This window comes from Ostrea edulis, chromosome 7 (assembly GCF_947568905.1).
Source record: "Ostrea edulis chromosome 7, xbOstEdul1.1, whole genome shotgun sequence".
NCBI lineage: Eukaryota > Metazoa > Mollusca > Bivalvia > Ostreida > Ostreidae > Ostrea > Ostrea edulis.
Genome location: NC_079170.1, coordinates 75671270 through 75682654, shown reverse-complemented (window position 1 = coordinate 75682654; position 11385 = coordinate 75671270).

Here is an 11385-nt window from a genome sequence, read left to right as displayed (position 1 = left end):
ACTATAGAATTATAACAGCCATGAGAAGACAGCGTGAGCAAGCACTCTGATTTCGCCAACGCCTGAATCACGCATTCGATAGGGACCTTCAGGAGAAACGTGCTTCGCTGATCATTGTTTTTACTTATGCATATCAAATGCTGTCTGACGTGTTTCATACCGATTGTTAGGCCGCTCTAGGCACACTGATTTTGAATACGAATAAATGCGTTTACCTGATCAGGATACAGGGCTCACTGCGGGTGTGACGGGTCGACAGGGGTTGTATACTCCTCCGGGACACCTGATCTCACCTCTGGTGTGTCCAGGGGTCCGTGTATGCCCAACTATCCATTTTGTATTGCTTATAAGAGTTATAACATTGATGCTTTGTTTATCTTAACATTTCAAGCATAAAAACTGTATAAACTACTCGAAAACTGAAGACAACAAATTGTTGCAGCAAGGTTTCAGTTTAGAAACTTCAAGGTTGAAGGTTTTACGGAGTCCGTATACCCAGGCTGTCTCCGACTGCAGGTAGTTTACGCCGGATAAACTTGCTGAAACCTAAGTTTTCTGCAAAGGTCTCTCACTACTGTGACTAGTCGCCTTGCTAACTTTCTGCATAGATTACACATTACTGAAACTGCTTTATAACCTAGGTTTACGCAATGTGGAATCTTGTTAATATGTCTGTAAAATTGGCTACACATTTTAATATTAGGGATATATATTGTACTCCTGATTTTTATAAATGGGTTCTTGCAAACCGATTTTCTATTTATTGAAAAACATTTTACAAGCTGAGATTTTACATGTACCAACCACAAATCAAAAAAAAAAAAAAAAAAAAAAATCAAAAAAAAAAATCAAAAAAATCTTCATACACAATGCGTTTAACTCTCTTGAGCTTGGTTGAACAGTCTACTACATGTACAGCAGTACTAGTGAAAAAGATACTCACATTTAAAAAAAATGAAATCTTTGAGATTAAATTTTTAAAAAAGATTTTAAATAAAAGGAAAACCAGAGACAAGAAATATTTGTTAAACATATGTCTCTTCCCCTACTCCAAGATAAAAATGATGATGAAAGGTTAAGACAGCGAACAGTGATCAATCTGGTGTAACTCTTATAAGCAAGTAAAAATAGAGATTTGGGCAAACATGGACCCCTGGACACACCAGAGGTGGGATCAGGTGTCTAGGAGGAGTAAGCATCCTCTGTCGACCGGTCTCATCCGTCGTGAGCCCTATATCAGTAAACTGTTATCAAAACCAGTGTGCCAAGGACAGTCTAACAATCGGTATGAAACAAGTCAGAAAGCATATTTTATTTGATAATTTGTTAGTTTTCACTCTAATAAATAGAAATAAATAAACTTGTATCAGATAAAACTGAGCGTATGGAGTTACCTTAAACACAGATACTGGAGAATTCGGGGCAATAAGTACATTTTGTAGTTTGAAAGGTCTTTAGATCCTTTCGATTAATCTCACTGAAATGTATTTGAATGTGACTGCATGATTAAAAGTTTAGTGCCTCTGTGTCTTGATTTAGTAAGAGTAGCAATAACAAGTTTTTGAAACAGGTCAACGTTGAGAGTCACAATTTGATGTATTTAATTAAATAGGTAGTCCATACTTACGTATTTTAATCTTAAGGGTATTTTATGCAAGATAGATCATTTTTTCAAACCGTTGTCCTTGGCCATCATATCAAACACTCAAAGTCAATAAAAGCGTGCAATCGATGTCGCCGGCACTTTATTAGAAAATAAGCTATATGAAATGATATATTTTGTGTGCTATACATTCATGGACCCAAAGCCTCCCTAGGCATGGTATACTTTTTATTTCCCCTTTACTTATAAACTTGGTAGGAAGCGTAGATACCCTAATTTTGTAACATACGTGACTGTCGCCGACTCAATTTTTAAAATTGAACAAGCAAATATAAAAATCTGAGAGCGTGTTTTTTTTTTTTAATTTTCTTTGCGTTAATATCATTTATATTTCCTAAATTGTCATTCAATAAAAGTTTTAACACCTTTTGCGTATGATTTTAAGCAGTGGTGTAATTATTACTCCATGTCGCCAGATTATATTCTGTGATCATAGGGTCAATTAAACACCCAATGTATGAACAAAAATTTCGTATTATCTTTGTTTTTGATCTATTTTGGCGCTAAAATATTCAAAAACTTTGGGAAAATATTCATCAAGCGATATTTGGATGTGACATTGAAAAGAAGTTATCATTATTCTCAAAATTTCATTACGATACAATAAACTTTTTATGAAAACGTATTTGCAGAGCAAATGTTATCCCTTTTATGAAAATCTCGTAGTGTACAGAGAATGAAAATATAAACATTTCTTTTGCAGAAGTCATTGGTTGGTCTGAAATTTGACAAACGTGTCAAGATGTAACATTCGTGATGTAACATTCGTTACCGAGAAATTAATTAAAGGGAATGATATAACAATTTCCAGCGTATTTTTCCTCTCTGTCTGCCTGATGTGGTATACGACATGAACGTCTACTATGAACATTTGAGTTTGAAAATCAATACGTGTTAAACTTAATTTTCTCTTACGGTAAGTACTGTTACAACAACTGCAATGGTTGATATACAATATTGATTAAGCAGATGGAATGTTTTGGTCTGTATTTGTTCTTCTGATATCAAAGAATGTATATCGTATTCCAAATATCACGACATTCCTCTGGTGTAAGAATTACATTGAGTAGAACGCTGGTAACATACGTTACTCAAAGTAACGTATGTTACTTAATGAAATGCTTGATTAGACATCAAATATTGAACTACATATTGACAAAATATCATAATTAACGATATGTTTGTTGAATATCAACTATGTTATGAAGAAACAAATGTGTTATTGTTCCTGTGTTCACTAGCATATACAGATATCCTCTGCAAGAAATACAGGCCATGCTTTTCTCTGCTACTGTCTTATTTATGATACATGTAACTATGCAACTCTACATTTATCAATTTGCTAGAATTCAGCATCTTTTCATAATATATCTTAGAAATGAAGGGGTTAATCTCTGATGATTGTTTTATGCAATCTTATAGAGAAATCATTAAAAAATATTCTGAGTGTAACGTATCTTACCAGAAATTCCGTTACGTAATACTATTCTACTTGTTTTTAATTTATTTATTTATTTTTTCAGAAATGGCGCTTGTGAGAGCAGAAGTATAGAATAACTACCATGAAAAAAAAATGTATTAAAATATAAGAACAACCATGAAAAATGTTTTAGAAATAATATTATATGCTCCCCTTGTGGCAATATTGAAAAGGTAGAATGTCTGTACAGACAGTGAAAATAAAGCTTTAACTACCGGTCAAAGGCTACCATAATGATACATGTAAGTTTGATCTCTCAAAATACTAATAAGCAACTGGTCATTTGAGTAATTTTGTATGACTTTTGACCTTGTGACTTGAAATCCAATAGGGGCCATCTATTCATAAGTGGGGACCAGTGTTTCAAGTTTGATGTCTATCAAGGAAATACTTCTCAACGGACAATAGCTTATGTCCAGAGTAGTTTAACCTTTGTCCTTTTGACCTCAAAATCAGTAGGGAACATCTATGTCTTAAGGTTCACGTTAAATATTCATTCATAACACCGCGTGGTGGATTATACTGACAGTTTCTATGGAAAGGTGTTCCAAAATAAGCAACAAAAACTTAGGATTCAGTATACATTTAATCAAAATGTTGGGAAATTAAACATTTTCTTTATATTATTATTGTAAACAGATTGTTAGAAATGTGTAAATATATTTCTTTCCATTTTTTTAATAGAAATGATGTGTTTATAGTAATGAAAGGAAAAATAAAAAACATACGTTACTTTCATTGTTTCTTATAACAAAGAGCAATCCAGGTTTCAAAATATGTGTCTGTTATTTCTATAAGAATCAAGAGCATTTATTTAGCGAAACATCAATCTTTTACTTTTGTTTTAATCGCATACTTATTGCAAATTAACAAATTCAAAAGAAAAGACACATTTGGTAAACAAGTTTGCTTGTCTACGTCATAGTTCTATTAAAATTGGTATTTCCATTGAATTAAGTGATATCGGTATGATTTTGCAACATCAATCGTAAAGAATAACTGATGATGACATCGTTTTGGCATATAATATTTTCATGGATATACTGTTATGTAAGTGTTGAAACATACATTACATAATTATAGCGCTACTTCATTTACATACAAAAAAACTATTGTTCTATATCTATTGCTAGTCTTTTGTTTTTATGTTTCATAAATATTGAACTGTTCGAGAATATTTGTTATTCAATTTTATTTTCTGCCATTTCAAAGATATTGAAAGTGATATCTAGTCGTTTATTTTGCGCTCTTAAAATCTTATTGCTGACTTTTTCAGCGGATAATTTCTTGTTGTGTTGATTAAATATTTTCTTTGAAAACCTGTATTTATTGTCTTTCGCAAATTAGAAAAATATATGCTCAGTCAATTCCAATGCAAGTTATGGAATAATACATGGAAAATTAATGTTTATCTTACATATTATCATATCAAGGAATCAGTAACGAAGGTTACATGTGAGAAAAATCTCGAAAAATATAGCATACTTTGACCTTCTGTAAAAAAAAAAAAATCTGTCATACTTAACTTGAAACAATTTGAGGTGAGTGTTCAACAGATATTTACCATTAATAAACGCATGTTACCCTATATATTTTGAATGGTCGATAAACCATGATTTTGAAACCCTCAATTGCACGCTTTTATTGACGTTGGGTGAAAGTCAAAGCTAAATGATCCCATCTGGTGACTTTATGTCCTGATGACATATTGATCTAAGGTTCTACGTATTTCTTGAAGGGTCATGAGATCTCATTGAATATGTGCTGTTTAGAATGTAATTGATAACCTTAAAGCAATACTAGCTGTCAGTTTGGTGTCGAAAATGTTTAATGTAAAATTGTGATGTACTATTTCAATGACAGAAAAAATAAGGCTTATAAACTTTTCTTGTTGACATTCAATAAAACATATCCAGAGGCTTTGAATAAAACCAAATTACGTTATTGTCTTTCGAACAAAAATCTATTTCTAGATCATGCTATATATTGAATAGAACCGAAATCTTTATTTTGATAAAATCTTAAACTTAGTTTTAATTTTATCAATGACTATGGTTAATGATACATACAAAACTATCATAATAGCATCTGTTTACAGCCAAATAAAATTATCAGATCTTTAGTTAATTGAACAGTAGATATGCCAACCTAGAGACATCTAAACTCTTGGCTGAAGTGGCTTAGCCACTTGATAGCAAAAACAATGGGGAGTATACACAAACTTCCCTCCGCTATATTGGGTTCAAACCATTACCGTGGAAACAAAACCCATAACACCAACTTGATTTACCCGTTTATTGATATCATAACCAGCTGAACACAAGCTGTACACACAACAGGAAAGTGGAGATAAATGGCCGCATTGCTTACTAAAATCCAGGTCTGGGGGGAACAACTGAGCTACCAACACACAAGGTGCATAACGGGCAAAACGGGGGCCTTGTGTTGGGCACAAGTGCCAATGGAGTCCCATGTATAGAAAACAACATGTGGACAGGGGTTGCATTGGTTGACATATCTGTTTACCCTGTTTCCCAAAGAATTGCTCCCTGGTTGATAGTACTGTTGACACTGAGTACTCCAAGGAAAGCCTCCCCTCCTGTTAAAAGAGGTGGAGGAGGCCCGGTCTGGCAGACACACGTGGACCCCAATTTACGGAGGGGTATTCTCTCCCCAATAAACATATTAACACCTGAGGGTTTATTCTTTCCCCAATAAACATTAACACCTGAGGGTTTATTCTTCCCCCAATAAACAGCTGAAGTTTATTTTTCACCCAATAAACCACACATTCCCCCCGTCTTGATTGACAGATGGGGGGAAACACAGGCCAGAAATGTCCCAAAATGCCCCTAAAATCCCCCAGACCCGCCACAAACATTGATATAATGTTTGGCTATTTCCCTAGACCCCAAAACACCTTTTAGATGTAGGCCATCTCCTGTAGGTAATTAGGCAGAAATTTTTGGCAAGAACTATTTACATCAATTTCCCCAAGGGGAATTTAAGAGACACAGGTTCACACTGAGCACCACAGGCACCAAGGAGTTTGTGAATGGTTTAATATGCTATCTGAGACTACCGAAGACTGTTTTACAAAGATAAATGCATGTGATTACAGCTTGCAATGACAAATTGAACAAAGTCCCAATTTTTATTGGACATGGCAGGATGAATATGTGGATTATGACTTTTGATTATGGGATGTACTTAGAACTAAATCTCAGACACACAAGGAAAATATCCGATACGAGTTTGAAAGACCTGCACTTAAACAGATGTAAATACAGAGCCGACCCAGGCATGCCACATGTACCAGTTTTTGTCGGCACCAATGAAAGATTGCTCTCAAAAAGGAGAAATCTAGTCTCCCAAATGGTGAAGAAACTGACCAACTCTGGACAGGGAACGTTAATTTTCAATATATAACTACATGAACCAGGAAAGTCTCCGACACAAGTCTGAAAGACCTGCACTTAAACAGGTGTAAATTCTGAGCCGACCCAGACATGCCACGTATACCAATTTTTGTCGGTCCCAATGAAAGATTGCTTTTAAAAAGAAGAAATCTAGTCTCGGACTCTCCCAAATGGGGAAAAAACTGACCAACTCTGGACAGGGAATGTTAATTTCCAATATCACTACATGAACCAGGAAAATCTTCGACACGAGTCTGAATCTGAAAGACCTGCACTTAAACAGTTGTGAATTCTGAGCCGACCCAGACATGCCACGTGTACCAATTTTTTGGCACCAATGAAAGATTGCTTTAAAAAAAAAAGAACAAAAAAGAAAACTAGTCTCCCAAATGGTGAAAAACTGACCAACTCTGGACAGGGAATGTTAATTTCCGATACAACTACATGAACAAGGAAAATCTGACACTAGTCTGAATGACCTGCACTTATACAGGTGTAAATTCCGAGCCGACCCAGTGTACAAATTTTGTCGACACCAATGAGATATTGCTTTCATAAAGGAGAAATCTAGTCTTCCAAATGGGGGGGGGGGGGGGGGGGGGGGCAAACTGACCAACTCTGGACAGGGAACATTAATTTACCATGTTTTTGGCAATTTGTCCAAAAGTCGACCCAACTAGGGATAACTTGAGAATTGAATACCTTTTCATCATAAATTGCATTTGCTAAGGACGTAGGAATTATAATTGGGCATGGCACAGAAAGAATCCTGGATTACACCTTGGTCATATGATGTCCTACGTGGACGTGAACAGGAAAAACTCCAACAAGTGGGATGACAGAAACATACGGGTGTGTGTGTGAATTCTGATCCAACCCAGACATGCTACATGTACAAGTTACTGCAAACCAATGAAAGACTCTACTTTCAAGAAGGAGAAAAACAAATTGACCAACTCTGGACGGGAGACACCGCCTAAGCGAAAGCAAATTGACCCCCCCCCCCTATATGTAGTAGTTTACATGAAAACAATCTGGAAGTATAAGTGTAGGTTGCTTGGAGTATGAGATTGGACTAGAACATTAGGGGCTGTAGTGCTGACTGCTGGGTAGGCCCCACTGCAACATATGAATGAAATTACCAAGGGGTGACTGAATTGCTCTGAAGTATATCTTGCGGCGATGTGATGTACCATGGCCAAAGTTATGGATTGATAGGGCCTGAACCAGAAGTTGGCAGGTCTGTATGTAATACCCGACACCCCCGCTGTGGTGAGACAAGCGTCTTGCATGTACTGTTTTTAAACATTATTTGCAAAAGACTAACGTAGCTGTGCCCTGTAATATTCATGATATGCTGGATTTTGTCTTAAACCTGGCATGGTTTCCCCAACTCCTACTATCACCCCCCGATGAATCCATTAGGGTTTGGACGGCCAAGTGAAACCATACACTCCAGTATGCTTAAAGGTGAAAAGGAACCTAACCAGAGATAAGAATTGCCGATACAGATGACCTTTTGGCGATATTGTACATTGTATAATTATATAACAAATGGGTTTGAGTACCTGTGAAGGCCAGACCAACATGGCCACTTGACCAATAAATTGGGAGAAAAAATTGGTTGTAGTAGAGTACTCGTTACAACAGGAAGGATGAGCCCGTCCCCAACAACCTGGAGTGTAAAAACCTTTGACAAACGTTTAACGTTGAGCAACGAGTATAGGGTTCTTTGGACATGACTATTGATATTTCAGCATGGTCAGCACATTAAAGAGCCCACTCTGCTACCGTCCTGGTTTTGGGAACAAGTCAATCTGTGGTACCTGACCCACAGTGAGCGACCCCTAGCACGGGGGTGGGTGGGGTGTGTGTGGAAGACGTAAAAGAATTTAAAAAAATTGGAGACTTCCATGGTGTTGTTGTGCTCAAACATGGTTGAAAAACTGACAGAGTTTTGACTAGACCTGAGGGGAGATGGACTGGGTTAAAATAAACGAAATATGGTGCAGATGCAAGTAGCTGCGTGTATCTGGTATGACAAAACCGATTCTACTGGCAGGATCTTAGACTCTGTCAGATGGTGGATATGACAGTGAGTAGAATGACAACGAAACTGCTTGCGTGGTGAAAATTTGCTGTGTTTGGGGTGCTCTGCGCCCTATGGCTAATTGGGGGTAATTAAGGTTAAAGCTTGATGAGCTGCACAACATGAACTATTGGGTATGTGTAATAAAAGTTCTTTGGTCTAGCCGAAAAGTATAGATAAAAAGCTGGTCTACAAAACTAAAGTAATAGTTCTGTACACCCATGCAAACCGTCGCTACTATTGCCTAATACAGCAACAGCCTTAGCCCTAGATTTTTATTATTATTATATATTTTTTTTTATGATGCATGACATTGGTAACCAATATATATATATATATATATATATATATATATATATATATATATATATATATATACATGTATATATATATAAATTGCCAAGTACTGGAGCTAATTATGAAGGCAACACCATGCATAAGTTTTGCTAAGGGGTGACGTGCACCCTTAAGCTGGTAATAATAGGACCTACAAGTGTAGTATGGTTAACTGGAATTTATGCCAATCTTCCCCACTACCAACTGTGTATATTACTTAAAGTTATGTGTTGTGATATGATATGTACCGACGACAGAACTAGAAAGTGGTTTGTTGATACACATGTTGCCTAATATAGACTTTACCAAATGGCAGAATTGGGTAGTGGATTTCCTCCATGTAGAGGTTACGTAGTAATGGAATAACGATTGGCTGACAACAAGTGAGCCAATAAGCATGCTGCTGTATACAGAGTTACTACAAAGTGATGGGAAAGTAAAGGGTATTTATCTGCAATTGGGAGTAAAATGGTGGTAACTTATTACATTACCGGTGCTTGTGTTACAATAGAAAAAAAAGGGGGGATTAAACATATAAATTACATGAAATGGAGTTTAAACAGACGTGACTATAATATATAGGCCCTATACCATATGAATTGCCAACAGCCATTTGTAGAACAGTTGATTTGCAGATATAAATTATCATTTGGTTTACAAGAAGTATCTGCATTGGGTCAAATGCTGTCTGACGTGTTTCATACCGATTGTTAAGCCGTTCTTGGCACACTGATTTGACTGCGGATAACTCCGTTTACCTGATCAGGATATGGGGCTCACGGCGGGTGTGGCCGGTCAACAGGGGGTGCTTACTCCTCCTAGGCACCTGATCCCACCTCTGGTGTGTCCAGGGGTCCGTGTTTGCCCAACTATCTATTTTGTATTGCTTGTAGGAGTTATGAGATTGATCACTGTTCGTTATCTTCACCTTGCATCTGCATAGCAATACTTGCCTAACTTTGCTGCGACATAAGCAGGTGAAAACTGTTGCACCCAGGTTCGTATGGGAATATTTGCTTGCCTTGGCTGCTAGGTAACCGTAAGCTGGATGCCCATATTCCAATACCTGAATTCGGCTCTCACCGGGGAACTCGTCTATGCTGATACATTCAGCAGACAGCAAGCATGGCTGTTAACTTCGTGATATCCAGGTGCCTATGCTTGATTTTTAGCTCTCAATAGGTTTCATCTCCAGGGAAAATCGTCTAAGCTGCTGCAAAATTTTCATAGCAGGCATGGGTGCTTGGGTGGAATTCCCAGCCTGGCTTATTCAGTCTTCCTCTGCACCTTGGCAGGGATATTCGTTGTCTGGTGGGCTGGCCCTGGGTTTAGCGCTTTCTAGTAGCTGTTGTAGGGTGTATGATGAAGGATGATAGCGGATTTCTGACAATTTTCAACAATTGATGGCTGGTGCCACATTTGACAGTGGCGGGTAAATGTTACAGGAAGTAGTAATGGGTTATTAACTTGTACGGTAGAGACTTCCGGTTAAGAGATTAGACAGGTTGTACCACAAATGTTTCTCAAACTGGATACAAAACTGATATACAAATATCTAGTCAATTAACTGGGATTATTTGTATATAGCAACAAATAATCTATATTATATTGCGTTAACGATTTAGCAAAGGTTTGAACTTCCTCGAACTTACGGTTAAAGAAGAGTAACGGTAACAAGAATTGTATGTAAGTTTCAGTAACTGTGTAAGGAGTCTAAATCAAAGTACCAAGGTTGATATCTTATTAGTTTGCGAGAAGTACTGTATTATGAACAGCAAAGTTTTTCGAGAAATCCTTTTGATAGCAAAATAATAACGAAAAGAACAATATCAATAGGACTGTCCACAGAAAAATGAAAACCTTTAATATATGGACCTAATTGATTACAATTGTTGTTTATTCTTGTCCTGGTGATTTTCCGTTAACTGTTCAGTATTGAATCATTATACGGTATGCTTACATAAGATTGGGATCGTAGCTTGTTACTTTTGTGGTGCTCTTAAGGTGGGTCCTTAGTCCTGGATTTTGGGGGTTTAGGTAGCATTTTTTTGTTTGGAATCAATCAATTAACATTCAGAGTAATGAAAGAAGGCAAAACAGTTAATGTTTTCCATATTAATTTTCATTACATACACCATTAAAGTCATGTACCCCGATGTAGATTTTTATGAAATTCATTGGAAACAGTTATTTGTTGTTATTTTAATATAAAAACAACAAAATATTTTTTGAATTGCATTTATTTATCGGGAAACATGTCAATAACTAAAACACGTGTCATTTTCCATATGTTCATCAAGTTTTAGAATAATATGTGCAAAATTATTGAATTAGCATTATTCTCCAAAATGTTAAAAAACAAACAAATGTGGACGCATTTTCCTTATAGCATGGTTTA